Source organism: Myotis nattereri (genome assembly GCF_964212035.1).
Source record: "Myotis nattereri genome assembly, chromosome: 14".
Lineage (NCBI taxonomy): Eukaryota > Metazoa > Chordata > Mammalia > Chiroptera > Vespertilionidae > Myotis > Myotis nattereri.
In genome coordinates this window covers 55,716,218-55,732,990 of record NC_138089.1, presented here as the reverse complement: position 1 = coordinate 55,732,990, position 16,773 = coordinate 55,716,218, and the positions used below count along the sequence as shown (strand labels likewise).

The 16,773-nt window shown below is 44.5% G+C and overlaps 1 protein-coding gene across 1 annotated transcript in view; it reads left to right on the top strand.

Annotated features, from left to right (window-relative positions):
- Positions 1-16,773, top strand: part of ULK4 (unc-51 like kinase 4) — a 246,189-nt gene that overhangs the window by 164,168 nt on the left and 65,248 nt on the right. The window lies entirely within an intron of this gene.

Genomic DNA, 16,773 nt, shown 5'->3' with positions numbered 1-16,773 from the left:
TCTCCAAACACTGCCGGGGCTGAAGTAATGCTATTTGAATTTCATGATGTCTGGAGTCTTCATACTATTTTAATTCCTTTCAAAACTAGAGCCAGGAGAAATTTCAGAGGCTCATTTGGCTTGGAATGACTACATTTCTACTTTATTTAAAACCAGGTGGCTTAGATGTTTAAGGAAAGCAGAATCTCAGATCCTTCTTAATGAATGTGAGGTTTAAAAAAAATGCAGGAAATGAATTCTGGGAAGGGAAAAAATTTTGTTATGGGGATCAGTTCTCTTTCAAAACAGTTTTTAGGGTTGTGCTTGGCATGCAGGGCTCCCCATAAACAAAGAAGGGGAGCATGTCCCCTAATTCTGCAGAATTAGGATGAAATAAGTGGAATTAGATAAAAATAGGCGAGGCTACAGAAGACCACGGAATACAGGAAAAGAGCCCAACAGAACCTTGGAGTTTGGGCTAACTTAGAGGACCCACCACATAGACACGTGGCCACCCCCCACTCCCCTCCACTGGCCAGAGCAATCAGAGGGCTGGCGGATGGTATTCCACAAATCCCCCTGAAAACCTCTCCAGATTTGGGGATCCAAGGACTAGGGGTGCAGGCAACCGAGGGAACGAATCAATCACTTGCAGCCTCACCCTTCAGTTCTCCAAGGCTGCGAAGGTTTCCCTTTCCTGCCCTCTGGCTTGAAGGAAGGCGAGTGCGGTTCAGAAGACTAATTCTATGGGCTTAATTGCATTCATCAAATAAAGGTTTGGTTTAACCGAGAAAGAAAAAGGTGGGAAACAGTCAGTGCTGGCTTATCCTATCTAATAAAAGAGAAACATGGTAATTGGCGTACGACTGCTACCCTTCCCATTGGCTAATCAGGGCGATATGCAAATTAACTGCCAGCCAAGATGGCGGCCGGCAGCCAGGCAGCTAGAAGCTAACATGAGGCTTGCTTGCTTCAGTGACGGAGGACTCCAACGTTCCCCGCCTGCTTTGCCGGCCTCTGAGCCTGCAGTTTCAAACATTGTAACAAATATAGAAGCTAAACAAAACCCCAGAAACCTGCTTTCAGCTAACCGAGCTGGAATCTCAGAGCTGGAGTTATACATTGTTTCGATTATAGAACTGAAACACACCAGATACCTGCTTTCAGGAGTGGAGGCCTAAGAGCTGGAGCCTCAGAGCTAAAGCTGGCCCAGAATAAAAAAGAAAAAGAAAAAAAGGAGCAGTTGGGAGCTTCAGTCACCCGCCAGCCTGAAAACAGCCCTCAGCCCCTCACCCAGACTGGCCAGGCACCCCAGTGGGGACCCCCACCCTGAAGGGTGTGTGACCAGCTGCAAACAGCCATCATCCCCTCATCCAGGCTGGCCAGGCACCACAGTGGGGACCCCCACCCTGATCCAGGACACCCTTCAGGGCAAACCAGCTGGCCCCCACACATGCACCAGGCCTCTATCCTATATAGTAAAAGGGTAATATGCCTCCCAGCACTGGGATCAGCGGAGCCGCGAGGCCTCCCGGCACTGGGATCAGTGTGACAGGGGGCAGCGCCCAAACCCCCTGATCGCCCTGCGGCTCTGTGTGTGACAGGGGCGGGGCCACAACCTCCCTATTGGCCCTGCTCTGTTTGTGACAGGGGAAGGCGCCCCAAACCCCTGATCAGCCCTGCTCTGTGCCTGATAGGGGGGAGCTCCCCAACCCCCTGATCGCCCTGTGGCTCTGTGTGTGACAGGGGGCGGCACCCCAACCCCCTGATCGGACCTGCTCTGTGTGTGACAGGGTGCGGCCCCCCAACCCCCCCACACCCCATGGGCCCTGCTCTGTGTGTGACAGGGTAGAGCCATAACCTCCCCATCGGCCCTGCCCTGAGTGTGAGAGTGGCGGCGCCCCAGCCCCCTGATCATCCCTGCTCTGTGGGTGATAGAGGGCAGCGCCCCCCCCCCCCCCACGGGCCCTGCTCTGTGTATGATGGGGTAGAGCCATAACCTCCCCATTGGCCCTGCCCTGAGTGTGACAGTGGCGGCGCCCCAACCCCCTGATCGGCCCTGCTCTGTGGGTGATAGAGGGCGGTGCCCCAACTCCCCTATCGGCCCTACTCTGTGAGTGACAGGGGGGAGCTCCCCAACCCCCTGATGGGCCCTGCTCTGTGCGTGACAGGGGGGAGCTCCCCAACCCCCTGATGGGCCCTGCTCTGTGTGTGACAGGGGGCAGCGCCCCAACCCCCTGATAGGCCCTGCTCTGTGCGTGACGGGGTGGCGCCACAACCTCCCCATCGACCCTGCCTTCAGTGTGACAGGGGGCGGCGCCCCAAATCCCCAATCGGCCCTGCTCTGAGCCCGACCAGGGGTGCACCTAGGGATTGGGCCTGCCCTCTGCCACCCGGGAGCAGGCCTAAGCCAGCAGGTCGTTATCTCCTAAGGTGTCCCAGACTGCGAGAGGGCACAGGCCGGGCTGAGGGACCCCCCGGGCCTCTAGTCTACACTAATAAAAGACAAACATGCAAATTGACCATACTTTCACTACACCTTAAGCCACACCCACCAGCCAATCAGAGCGACTATATGCAAATTAATCCAACCAAGATGGCGGCCGGCAGCCACGGAGCTGGAGCGAGCAGGAGGTTTGCTTGCTCCAGTGATGGAGGAAGCCAAGCTTCCCTGCCTGACATGGCCAGCTCTGAGCTCCACTGAAAGCAACAAAGTTTCAATTATAGAAGCTAAACAAACCCCAGATACCTGCTTTCAGCCAGCCGTGGCCATGCCATGGAGCTGGAGCAAGCAGGAGTGGGTTGCCCCTGGCGATGGAGGAAGCCAAGCTTTCCCCAGGGCTTGGCTAAAGGCAACAAAGTTTCAATTATAGGAGGTAAATAAATCCCAGAATAAAAAAAAAAAAAGAAGGAGAGGCTGGGAGCTTACATCGCTTGGGGGCTTGGCCAGCCTGAAAACGACCCTCAGCCCCTCACCCAGACTGGCCAGGCACCCCAGTGGGGAACCCCCACCATAAAGGGGGTGTGGCCAGCCTGAAAACAGCCATCAGCTCCTCACCCAGACTGGCCAAACCTCCAGGGGTGAGGGTCCCCACTGGGGTGGACATCCTCCGAGGGGTCCCACACCGCAAGAGGGCATAGGCCGGCTGAGGGACCCCCCGAGTGCACAAATTTTTGTGCACCGGGCCTCTAGTATTAAATAACGCATGTGGAATAGAGGGCCACAGAGAGGCAGTGGGCTCACAATGATGTGGGGGAACAGCCTGAACCCCAGGGGACTGGCCGTGCCCCAGACAGAGCGGGAGGATCACTGGTGTCGAGCTTGGCATGAAGTTATGGGAAAATAGCAGCAGGAACCAACTGCCCCAGCTCCAGCCTGAGGGCTGGATCCTGGCAGCCAGCTCTCATGAGGGCAGGAAACGGGAGGTTCCATGGACCGGAGAGAAGGGACTAACACAACCACGTGCTCTTGTATAAAAGACTCAAAACGGCATGTGTGCGTATACTACTACAGATAGATACAATATATTATGTAGGATGGTAATCGTATTTATAGCAAATAAGATTAAAAATAGTTTAAGAAAGTCAGATGGAGAATTCATTATAGATAAATTTCTAGGACTCTATTTCACACTCATGTTGGTGAAAGTTTTGATGTTTACACATTCTGAGATTTGTTTGCTCTTATTGTTAAACTTATCTTTGGTCTTAATTTCATTGTCTTATGTTATATTTTCTTTCTAAATGTATTCCTGTATTAAATATAAGATTTAATGCACACACACACACACACACACAGAAAACCTTTAACAGGACAAAGAGAAGGATGTCACAGTGGTGAGGAAGAAAGTCCACAGGCACAGATCAACGTAATCAGAAGGGCAGGATGCATGCAGGGAGAAATAAGCAGCAGCAACAACACAGTAGTATTGAGATGCGACACATCTTTCTCCTTGCCTGACCAGCCACATGGATAAAAATAATAATGTAGATCAGGAGTCGACAGACTAGGGCCTGTGGACCAACTCTGGCCCACTGCCTGCTTTTGTAAATAAAGTTTTATTGAATACAGCCACAGGGACAATTTGTTTACACATCGCCTGTGGCTGCTTTTGCACCTCAGCGGTGGAGTTGAGTTACAGCAGAATCCTTAAAGCCCATAAGCCTAGCTATTTACTGTCTGGCTTTTTATATAAAACATGGGTTGACTCCTCTATAAAAGATACGAAAACGTGAATAAAATCTAATAGAAAACCTATCCACCTCTAATAGAAATATAAAACTTGACTAAGACTGTCTAATAGAATTTTATCCACCTCTGCACCCTGAAAATAGAGACTGCACCTTCTGTTCAGGTTTCTGGCAGCATTTTTAAAAAGTTAGCTATACGTTATAAGAATGTCAATAAATTCCAACGCATAGGAATTCTTTAACCGTAATACAATTAAACTAGAAGGAAAGTCACAAACAATGGAAGATGCACTGTTAGCAGATACTCCCTGTGAGTACGATCCAAGACTAACACGTCGTGACTGTCAGCCTGGGTCCCATCAGGAGACAGAGACCACACAGCGATGTAAACAGGAGGATTTTCATACAGAGAATGAGTAAGCTATGCCAGGAGAGTAACTGTGAGATGTTAAAGGGACTCTCTGGGAAACCGTTAGCTCAGGGAGAGTGCCCATGGAAGGATAAACTTGAGGGGCCCCTCCCCAGGGTGCAGGTCAGACCTCCCTGGAGAAGGCCTGCTCCAGCCACAGGCCGTGGAGCCATTCGCTGGGGTGCTCAGGCCAGAGCGGGCCATGTCCCTGGACATGCAGGCAGTGACCCTTCAGGGTACAGCTGGATCCCAGCCAGTGGGCAGGTTCTCAGAGGGAAGTAGGTGCCGCTGCTAGTGGGGGGTTTGGGGTGCGCAGTGTTTGCACAGAGAGGACCACAGACATGTGCAAGAGACAGGTAAGGGGGTGCACTTGGGAAGCCTGGAGTGCACTGTGCCCATTGGGGAGGCGACAAGGCTGACCACAGGCCAGGCGGGTGAAGGTTGCTGAGGCCCATAGCTAGGTCACATCCCTACCAGATGCCATCGCACCCACACTTGTGACTGACAGTGCAGAGCCCCTCCCTGCAGTGTATTATCCGAGGGTTTTCCAGCTTCCTGCGACTCTGTGCTCATGTTGTTAGTAACTGGCTCATACCTGGGCTCTGATGTATTGGCCGATGTCAGCCCGACGTGCGTGAGCTGGACATGTACCTGCACACTTATCCCCGGAGTCCTTAGGTTTGAGAATGGCCTGCAACAAGACCTTTGCAATATGTCTCCTCTGGAAAAGATTAGCACGTTTGCAGCTGTGTGTAAAGTGGGGAAAAGTAATATGCTATTGGCCAAAGATACATTTTACAGTGGTGGTTAAAAATGTAATAGGTTACCGAGGGCGCAGCAGGAATTTCATTCCCAGAGGGAAAAATAAACAGACTTTTCCTTTTCATCTGACTCAGATAATTTTGGAAGCATTTTGCCTGAAGGCAGGTGAATGAACTTTTTAGCTTTTGAGGTTCTTTCCAGAAACGAAAGTAAACATACTTATCCTTAGGAGATGAAACCCGTCAACCCATAATTTATGACCTGAATTTGTACCATACACCAGAAGGATCACAGTGAAATGTAGGTATGACACAGTGATTCTTAGTCCCTTCTGAGCTGCTTTGAGAATTGGAAAATTCCAAACTCTCTTCTCAGAAAAATGCCTAGAATCACTTATATGCAAATTATGCACACAATTCACTATTTCAGGGGGCTCTTTGAACCCTCAGTTGGGAACCGTGGTATAAGACATGGTGAATGAAGGATTTAACAAGTTGACCATGTCTCCTGAAGAAAAGATAGAACAAGGTAATTGTTTGACCTAAATATTTTATTTAAGAGGAGGAAAAGGGAAGCCAGGCTCTATATCCTAGATACATTTTGTAACAGATAGTTCCTGCAAGAAATTATGCTACAGCCTCCTGCTCCGTCAATTAAATAGGTTATTTACAAATTTGTGAGACTTTAAAAAATGTTTTCTTTTTTAAAAATTTATCATGATTCACGTCTTATAAAGTATGCATATATAGCCGAGACTGGTTTGGCTCAGTGGATAGAGCATCGGCCTGCGGACTGAAAGGTCCTGGGTTCGATTCCGGTCGGGGGCATGTACCTGGGTTGCGGGCATATCCCCAGTGGGGGATGTGCAGGAGGCAGCTGGTCGATGTTTCTCTCTCATCGATGTTTCTAACTCTCTATCTCTCTCCCTTCCTCTCTGTAAAAAATCAATAAAATATATTTTTAAAAAAAAAAGTATGCATATATATATATTTTCTCCCACCATAATGGAATTAAACTTTAAATCAATAAAAGATATTTGGAAAATCCCAAAATATTTGGAACTAAATAACACAGTACCAAATAATCATGGATCAAATAAAAAAGAATTAAATTAGAAAGCATTCCTGAACTGAATAAAAATGCAAACACTACACATCAGAATTTGCTGGATGCTTGTAAAGCAGGACTTGGGGGAGGGAAACTTTTAGCCCGCGGTCACTCTTGTGTTCGGAAAGGAGAAGGGTCTCTGTGAGCTCAGCTTCTGCCTTAAGAGACTAGAAATAGGAGAGCAAATGGCTGTGAGGCTACTGTAGTCAGTAGTGAGGTGTCAGTGCAGAGACACTTCTGAAGGTCACGGATATGTACAGTGTCTTGATGGCGGTACACTTACGTATGTGCCGTTTATGGCGTGTCAGCTCTGCTTCAAGAAAACTTACACAGTCATCCGGGCGTTGCTCTGTTGTTTTCCTTTCTTCCTGAGTCAGGTGCCCTGGCAGTCATTGTGTTTGGTGGCTCTGTGTCTTCGTTTCGGGCTTCCTTCCTATCCAGGTCGTACAGTCACCTCGTTTCTCTCCCGAGTCCCCCAATGCAGACGCGTATCTGATGCCCAGGTGTCCATTGCATGGTGACGACGCTGGGTTTCATCACAGATCCGGGCCTGAGCATGCAGGGGATTGGCCCAGGTTCTGTGGCTGTTCAGCAGCAGAGGAGCTGTGCATTAGCTGGAGCCCCAGGGCTGGAATGGCTGGCCAGGCTCCTCTTGCAGCCAGGAATCCCAGCCCCCACTCTGTGCCTGGCTTTTCTCCTTGCCCTGGGGGCGGGGGGGTGGCCCCGATACATTGAAGATCCATTTCCTGGCTGCTCCTTCTGACTGCTTTTGAACTTCAAGCTTTTGTGTGGTCCACAGAGTTATTAATCTGTATCTTTAAATGTTTATTTTGGTTATTATGGAGGTAGTGGTGCGAATTTTGAAGTCTCACCCACTATCTTGACTGAACTCACATGCCTGTTTAGTTCCTAGCCCTCTCCCTGGCACTTTCCAAGTGCTCAATAAATAATTGTGGGATGCAGGAATAAGGCCCCCAAACCCAGGATATTGTAAATCTAGTATATACAGAACTAAATTATAATGTGAGCTGATTTATGTCATGCTCCACATATGTTTATACAAAAGAAGCGAGGGTGGAGTGATTTATACCGAGGGCTTAACTTGTATTTCTCAACAGTTTTTTACTTAAAAATAAGTGGCTTCCTGTGCTGTCTCCTCCCACTTTTTTTTTGGGGGGGGGGGTATTGTTACAATGAGCATGGATTTCAGAATATGCAATAAAGTTATTTTTATCTTGAAAAAAGTAGACAAATGAACAATGAATGACCCCGACTCTTCCCGAGTTGAGGACCTTTGTCACTCAGGAGCGTTCGGATGCGTCTGTCACCCTCGTCAGGGGGGACCAAGGGGACTTCTGGCCTCTGCCCAGAGTGCGGTGTGCAAGGCGGCGACGTGGGGCTGGCTGCCAGCGCTTTTCCTGCCAAAGGTCCCCGACGCTCTCGCCCTCAGGTGGAAAGAAGTCTCTGGAACATCATTTTAGCTTCATATGCCTTCTACACCTTATCCTTGTTTTGTGAACAGTCAAATTTTCTTTCCTAAATTTGGATTTGAAATCCCAGAGTGAAATCGGAGAGGTGACTCTAAGCTTCCCAGGTGATTCGTCCCTCCCACTCTCTTTGCCCGGCTGGCACCGTGGGAAAAGGTCATGCATGTCCACCAGCTCTGCACCCCGAGTTTCTCACTGGAGCTGCTGTCAACAGAATCCACTCGTGACCCTGCCAGAAAGGCCAGCATACTGTTGTGTTGAGTAGGTGGCCTGCCTGTGGCAGTGCATTGGCTCTGCTGGGCTATCATGAACTGTTACCTGGTCCTCCAACACAGGCAGGTAGATAGGACTCAGCAGAACATAAAACTTGACGTTGACCTCTAAAATGTTGCTCTTCTGCTTTCAGACTCAGCTCCATGTCTTGGCACCTGTGCCACATCCATGAAATATGAGAATAGCAGTTCCTTGTAGAAAAAAGCAGATGTGGGTTTTTAGATCTATATTACTTACGACAATTGCCGATCGTAATTAATTCTCGAGGCCTTGCCTGAGGGAGCTGGCCTGTGCCCGCCTCTGCCAAGGACATGTCACCAGCAGCAGCCCTGAATCTGATCTCTAAGTACAGTCAGAGAGCATGGCTTCCCGGCCCCCTTCCCAAGCCAGCATCCGGGGCAGTTGGCCCCTGACATGTCCTTATCCATGACCCCGTGCAGCCAGTTGGCACAGCGCGTAAGGCACCTTTTCACCCACTTCGTTCGAAAGCTTCACCGGGAGTTAAAATGACTGTTTCCTGCCGACAAGCCAGTGGTTGGATTAGAACATCTGTGCCAGCCCCTTCAAGCTCCATCATTTTAAAATTCACTCAAGGGACAATGAAAAATCAGTTTGACATGGGACAGTGTTTTTAAAGTGTATCAACCAGAAGTATTCTTAAGGAATATTGGTTGCATGCAGTTCTTTCTTCCCACTCTTAAAGTATCAGTTGGGCTGAAAAGTAATTGTATTCCTATTAAGTACAAAGTTACAGCTTATCCTCACATACAATTTTGTTTAGCAATCTTTGGCTTACCTGGGACCATGCCTACATGGTCTGGTACAACAGATTAAGAATCATTAGCCTTGATGGGAACTCATCAGCATACTTCTTAGACATCGGTGCATCATCATTCTGGACTGGAAGCATGTGTGTGTCTTCTAGGTATTTTTATTTCCACTTGGATTGGGTTCCCTAGGGTCATTAGTAGCTCCGTTTCCATAGTTTCTGTCTGTCTTTGGATTAAGCCGTCTTCAGGAGCAATAGCGTGGCATCACTCCAGACTCGCATGTGGGATTCATTTCCTGGGGTCATTCTACCTTCAGGGACATGGATGTTGGGCTAAAGGCTTTCAAACACAGCACAGAGAGACCACTCATTTTACAGAGAAGGAAATTTAAGTGTAAATTGTTTGGTTAAGCTAATCCTATCTTTTTTTTTTTTGTCAGTGTGAATTGAGGGGTAAAATTTTAGACATGTAACTTTTTGTATAATTAGGGTTTAGCTTATAATTAAAGATATACTTTAGGCAAAAATAGGACACTGAGTTCATGTAAATGACACCTCAAAGCTGTTTAGAACGTGGAGACTGAGATAATTACAAAATCCGTCATGCAGAAACACTGCAAATACAGAAAACTCACTGTTTAACCCAGTGATCATTTTCTCTTAATTTATCACTGGAGAAAAATTAATGGAATATTTAAGAATTGAAATCCATTTTCCAGTAGGTCATTGTTTAAAAATTAATTCAAACTAAAACACTTGGACCATTAACCCAGGCAAATATAAAATACTGAAATATGAAACAATAATAGCATAAAGGAATATATTTTCATGCTTTCATGAATATATATTCACATACATAATATCAAAAGGTAAAAATGAAGAAATAGTCTGCCATCCTGATATGTTGGCAGAATAGCTCCCTTCTGAGTTTTTTAAAAAGTGTATTTTTATTGTTAACAGTAACCTTCTGATTTTTTAATGTTTTTGCACAATATAGTACTTTACATTTTTTCCTCCAAATATTTTGCGTTTGACATAGAGATTCGATGTGCTAGTGTCTTATTAAAATTATAACAATTATATATACACAATAAAAGTAATGGGAGAAAGAGGGGACCTATGTAATATCTTCAACAATAAAGGGGTTTTTTTAATTAAAAAAAAGTAACTCAAACTCTTCAGAAGGGTTAAAAAATAAAGAGTAAACATCTTTCTCCACGTCTAGACCCACAGGGGAAAAATGTATGCTGTTATAATTATATGTATATATGTGCGTATCTACATATATGTGTATAAATGAGTGTATACATGTCCCCTTTTTACATACAAATCTCTAACTTGGTTCCCCCCTTCTCAATGTGTTTGAGCAAAATATAAACCTATTTTTGATGACCGTGGCACTGTATGAATGAATATCCCATAGTGAAGTTGGTTAGCTCCCCTATTAATGGATATTTATTGGGGGGGGGTAGTTTTTCTGACAGAGCTACAGCAAATATCTTTGTTAGATATAGTTATGCTTGTTTATAGTTATATGATAATAGAATAAATTCCTAGAAACGGAATTGTTAGGTGGTTTGCTTACTTTTTGTGTGTCAGCCTCACTGGACCGAGGGAGGCCCAGATAGCTGGTAGAACATTATTTCGGGGTGTGCCTGTGAGGGTGCTTCTGGAAGAGATGAGATGGAATCAGACTAAGTGTAGAAAGTTTGTCCTGGCCAATGTGGGGGGTGCATTATCCAATCCACCGAGGACCTGAATAGGGCAAGACGGCCGAGCTAGGCGGATTTGCTCTCTGCTGGACTCGGGCCGTCTACACCGGCTTCTGGAGCCCCTGGTTCTTGGGTCTTTAGTCTCAGACTAGGACTTAGACCACGGGCTCCCTGGGTCTGGGGTCAGGCAGGAACTACACCACCAGCTTTCCTGGGCCTCTGTGGTGGACTGTGGGACTTCTCAGCCTCCAAATCGTGTGTGCCAATCCTCCCTGGTAACTCTTTCCATAGATGGCCATTGGCGCATTTCTCTGGAGAACCCCATGTAATACGCCGGATAGAAGGGTTGTCCGTGTTTAGTTTGGGTCTATATTTCCGAAGTGCCCTCCTCAAAGGCAGAGAGTACCAGTGTCCTCACCGAAAGAGAAGCCGGTTTCCCTGCGTTGCCGACAGCTTCATGGAATTGTAGCATCTTTGCTTCTGATACATGAAGCCTGGTCTGTCTTTGATGCTTTGTGTTTATGTTATTGTGAGTGAAGTTTAGCATCTTTTGTGGCTTAATTAGCCATTGGTGTGTCCTTTCTCTGTAATTGGTTTAGTGTAATCTGCCTGTTTTTTCCTACTTAGTTTACCTTTTCTAATGATTTTTAAGAGCTCTTTGTATATTAACAAGTGTATCCTTTTGTCATAAGAAAGACTTTTTCCCCCATTCTCTCTCTCTCTCTTTTTTAATTGGTGCTTTAGCAATAAAGGTAGTTTTCATTTAGTAGTCAAATTTAGTGTTTTCCTTCATGACTTTTGAGTTTTATGTCATGTTTAAAAGCCTTCCCACCTTCTCATTCTAGGATTATATTCACCCAATCTTTTCTTTTTCTTCTATTTCTTTTCAGGTGTGTGTGTTTTTGTTTTGACATCAGGTATTTGTTTTATTCAGGATTATTTTGTTGTAAGGAATTAGGTTGATATCTGTGTGTTGATATATTTGTAAAAGATTTCAATATCAAGTACTATTGAGGTTTTATTTCATTGGTTCTGTTTATCCTTTGCCATGTAATTATTTGATAAGTAGGAGCAGCACCTGCATATTTATAAAAATACCATTCCTTTGAATACAGTGGGTTATATTTTTTCTTGGCACCATAATCTTTAAATAATTGGGAGTTTGGGTCCTAGGAGATAATAGCAAAGAATACCCTATGGCAGTGATGGCGAACCTGTGACACGTGTGTCAGAGGTGACACGCGAACTCATTTTTTTGGTTGATTTTTCTTTGTTAAATGGCATTTAAATATATAAAATAAATATCAAAAATATACATCTTTGTTTTACTATGGTTGCAAAGATCAAAAAATTTCTATATGTGACACGGCACCAGAGTTAAGTTAGGGTTTTTCAAAATGCTGACACGCTGAGCTCCAAAGGTTCGCCATCACTGGCCTATGGAATATCATCTCTTTGACTTAATTTGATGTCATCCTAATGAAACCAAACAACAGGGGATGGAATGACAGTGACCTCTCGCCGCAGACATGGGGTGACTCGTGGTCTCTAGGTAGGCGAGCTGTTCTGCTCTGTTTCCCACGGTTTACACAGAGAGCTGTGCTTTTCCATTGTGTCACCCTCCAGAGAAAGCTGCATTTTTAGGACTGTGTTTTCCCAGTGAAAAGGCACCTTTTCTCAACTGGTTCATCAGAGAGAAACAGTCAAACTTAAGGCATGTCGTTTCTTTTGGGGCGATGGACACTCCATTTAAAGCTGAGGTCTTGCCCTGTGAGTGTCAGCCGGTTTGATTCCAGTCAGGGCACATGCCTGGGTTGCGGGCTTGATCCTTAGTAGGGAGCCTGCAGGAGGCAGCCGATCAATGATTCTGTCTCCCTCTCCCTTCCTCTCTCTGAAATCAATTTAAAACCCCCCACAAACCTTCATATTTAAAAAGCTGAGCTGTTGATAGCTAACAGATAACTTGCCATGCCTATACCCGCATTATTTTCTCTCTCCTTCAAGGTCATACTGATTGCATTTTATTTTGTCAATGCTGCTCTTTAATATCTCAGCCTCGCAAAATCTTTGCCAGATTTTTAAACTGGAAAAGCTGTTAAAGGCAGCGGAGACCTCACGTCTTCCCAGCCATTGTCCTTGGTTGTAGTGAGTGTTGCATTTCGCTCCTGGCGGCAGGGGTTAGGCTTAGCAACTCCTCATAACACGGAGCTGTGCGTTTACAGGTTACAGCGACAAAAAGAGAGATGCTTGCGCCTTTAACAAGTGAACACAAAACAGTGTCATCCGATTATTAGTTTGACATTTCATGGGAGGCTGCTTGGCAAGACACTGATGTTCCCATGACTCCATGGGGTCATCTCTGAACACCTGTTCATTTAATGGTGTTTGAGTGGGCTTCATCGGTTATCAGGTGCATGACCATGGGCACGTGGGTAAGTCTCCGTTTGTACGTCCAGGAAAGGAAAAGGTCGAACACCGCACAGGGTTGTTGGGAGAAGTAAGAGAGAATGCGTGGGGAACTCGGCACTGGGCACATTGTAAGCCCCCACCCGAGTGTTTGCTGTTGTCGCTGTGCTGTATCGTTAGTGATGGTGGTTAGTGATGTGTTACTCAGTAGTACTACATGTGCGGTGACAAACCCATTATTGGCTGGTCTCAAAATACAACTCCCAGTTGTCTTTAGAAGTGGGGTGTGTTTAAGATGAGCAGTAGACTTCCTGAGTTCGCTGTGTTTTACTTTTGCCACCTTGAAAAAAGCCCTGCAATTTCGTGTAACCTCAGAAAGCATGCCTGCGCATCATTTTTGGAGCAGAAAAGGAGTGTGTGTAGTTAATAGTGTGGATATTTACCCGTAACTGGGGTACAGTGAAGTTAGCAGTTTTGGTAACGATGTTTGGCTTTTTTGTTTCGTTTAATGCTTGCAACATTATCCTGTCTACGGCTCCCCGAGGCCCTTTCCATACAGTATGTCCTGTAATCATATTACTGATCTAATAAACATCTATCTCACTGTAATAAACTCACTTTGTGAGCAGCCTCATTAATGTGCTGAGATAATGCACCCGGGGGTATTCCCAGCATTTCCATTGTGGCTCCGCAATTAGTCGCCCTGATATTAGGCTGTATTGGTGGGGAACGGCCGCGTCAGCTCCCATGGTCGAGTCTCCCACGTGCCTCACGGGGCACGAAGGTGTGCGAGGCCGAGCTCTGGGTAAAGGTGGTTTGGGGGCCATGGCGTCCTACAGAGTAAAACCGTAGACAGACAATCTCCTTTTAATTTTAATTCTGGATCAGTTTCTTTGAATAAATGAACCGTTAATTTGTAAAGCTAAGACAGCCTTATGGAATGTATTCTAAATGTCTAGATAATAAAGCCATAACTATGTTTAACCAATTTTAGACAGACTTTTCTTCTTTCCAGTTGTAAAAATGGCCTAGTTTGGTGAGTTATGAAGTGGTTTTAAAAGTTTAATAGCCTTGCAATTTTAAATATCCATTCTTTTAATGGAAATACCCATTTTCAGGAATAAATGTATTATCTCTTGTTCTTTTTCCTTTGGGGTACATTCTCTACCTCAAGCCTATATCACTCAGATAGGAGCTCTTCAGAAGGGATTATTTTAGCAGAGAGAGGACTTCATGTATTTTTCCAATAACGCGGACCCAGTAAACAGTAATTTTAAGAACTCTAAGCTATATAGCTCTGTACTACATTTCTGAATCTTAGAACCAAAGAGTAACATTTCCAAGTTTCCTTTGTTCATTATTTGACAGTCATGAGAAATCCTGACAGTCTATTACTGGCGCTGTTAAAGGCAGATTGACCCTTCACGCATCTCCATGGTCACTGGTTGTAGCAGATCTTGCATTTGACATGTGTCAGTACATGAGGGTCACTGCAGAGGGTGCCCAGGAAATGTCCCCTTTAAAAATGTTAGGAGTAAGGACGGCAGATTTATTTCATATATTTGAATTACAAAAGGTGCCATAAGCACATTATAAGAATTCAAAAAATTTACAGGTGATTAAGGTACAACTAGAGTATCCCTTCCCTTTACACATAGCACTACTCCAGGGTAACCAGGGTTACTTTTTTAAATTTAATATTTTTATTGATTTCAGAGAAGAAAGGAGAGGGAAAGAGAGATAGAAACATCAATGATGAGAATCATTGATTGGCTGCCTCCTGCACACCCCACACTGGGAATGGAGCCTGAAACCTGGGCATGTGCCCTGACCAGGAATCGAACTGGTGACCTCCTGGTTCATAGGTCGATGCTCAACCACTTAATTCATGCTGGCCTGGCACCTTGGTTACTTTTGATGTGTCCTTGCATTCTCTTCACTCTGCTTACAAGCACCTGCACTTGTACCATTGAGTTTCTTTTTATTGTTCTGGCTTTCATTTCTAAAAATAGAACCATAGTGTAGGTATTTTGTAACTTACTTTTCTTTTTACTTATCTCAATATTATGGACATCTTTCTAAGTTGATACTTATACATTGATCTTACTCTTTTTAACAGCCGCATAGTATCTTATGGTATCGGTGTACTATTGTTTATTTAATTCAAGCATTTCCTGGTGGATGGCCATTCAGGTTGTTTCCACTGGTTGGCTATTATAAGCAGGACACAGCAGTCATGATTGGTTTTAGCTGCTTCTGCATTTCCTTTTGTTAGATAAGTACCCACAAGTGAGATGGTTCCATCACAAGGTGCTTCTAAATTTTAATAAACATTAATTACCATATAACTTCCCAAAAGATTTTTAGCAGTTTACATTCAAGTCAAAGGTAAGTAAATGTATTTGTTTTTCAGTATCTTCACCAGCACTGCATCTTCTGAGCCTAAAGTTTTTTTGGTCCATTTGACAGGTAAAGATGAGATAACTCACAGTTTTAATTTGGATTCTATGGCTACAGCATTAGGAAAGGGAAAAGGAAATATAACCACTCAAATGTGAAATATGTATAATACTAATGCATGAACCTTTGAAATATAGAGGGGATACTTTTATAGAAAATTATAAATGACCAAAAAATATCAAACTTCAGAAGTTAAAATTTAACCATCCAGTGATGTAAGCCGCTCAACCACTTTATTCAAGAAAGGATACAGGTCTAATTTGTTTTCACCATAAGCAGGTAGAAAAGAGGGATATGCTGATCCAACAAAGAAATCTTATAAGTATGTCTATCCTGTAGAAATTCAATGCTGTCAATACAAGCATCATCACCAAAGCAAACATTGTTAGTAAGAGACCCAATCAGAATGGTTTTTGTTTTGAAAGTTGAACATTGATCACCCAGGACACGGGCACCCTCTCTGCCTTCCAGGTGTCTCACAGGACCGCCTTATTAGAAATGACATTTTCAAGGATGATTTTAGGACACGAAATGGAACCTGCTTTTCTGCAGCTGAGGGGGAAAAGGAACACTTTCCTCTTTTATTCTGCTAAGATTTCTTTCACAACCAGTGAGAAGGGCTGCCAGCTTGCAGGGCAAATACAAGAATTCCATTAGTTGCTATCAAAAGAACAAAAACACCTTGTAATATAAAAAACGATACCAGACACCTGGATTTTCATAATGTGTTGTTTCGCATCTCCAAGATCTGTCATTGCAACAGTGCAGGACTAAGTGGCTTTCCATATGAGTTCCAAATTTTCAAAGACTAGACAACTCCTATGCTATTTAAATAATTCAGAGTGTACAGGAAGATGGAAAGCTCCCTGGCTCATTGTCATAAAGCTGTAGTAAGTCTAAAGCCATAGCCTACTTTAAAATAATACAGAACAATTGAAGATCACGTTTACTTATGAATATAGGTAAGAACATTTAAAAAAAAGGTAAATCAAATCTAGTAATGTATTAAAAGGACCAATATGACCAAATAGGGTTTGATCCATGAATTCAAGAATAGTTCAAGCATTGGAAAAGTATAATTTAATAATTTTAAGAAATTGAAGGAGAATAAAAACATGGTCAATGCTAAAAAAGTTCAACTGGCCACTCTTAATTTTTTAAAACTTTATTTAGGATAGAGTGAATCTTCCCAAAATATTGAAAGTTATTTCCTAGAAA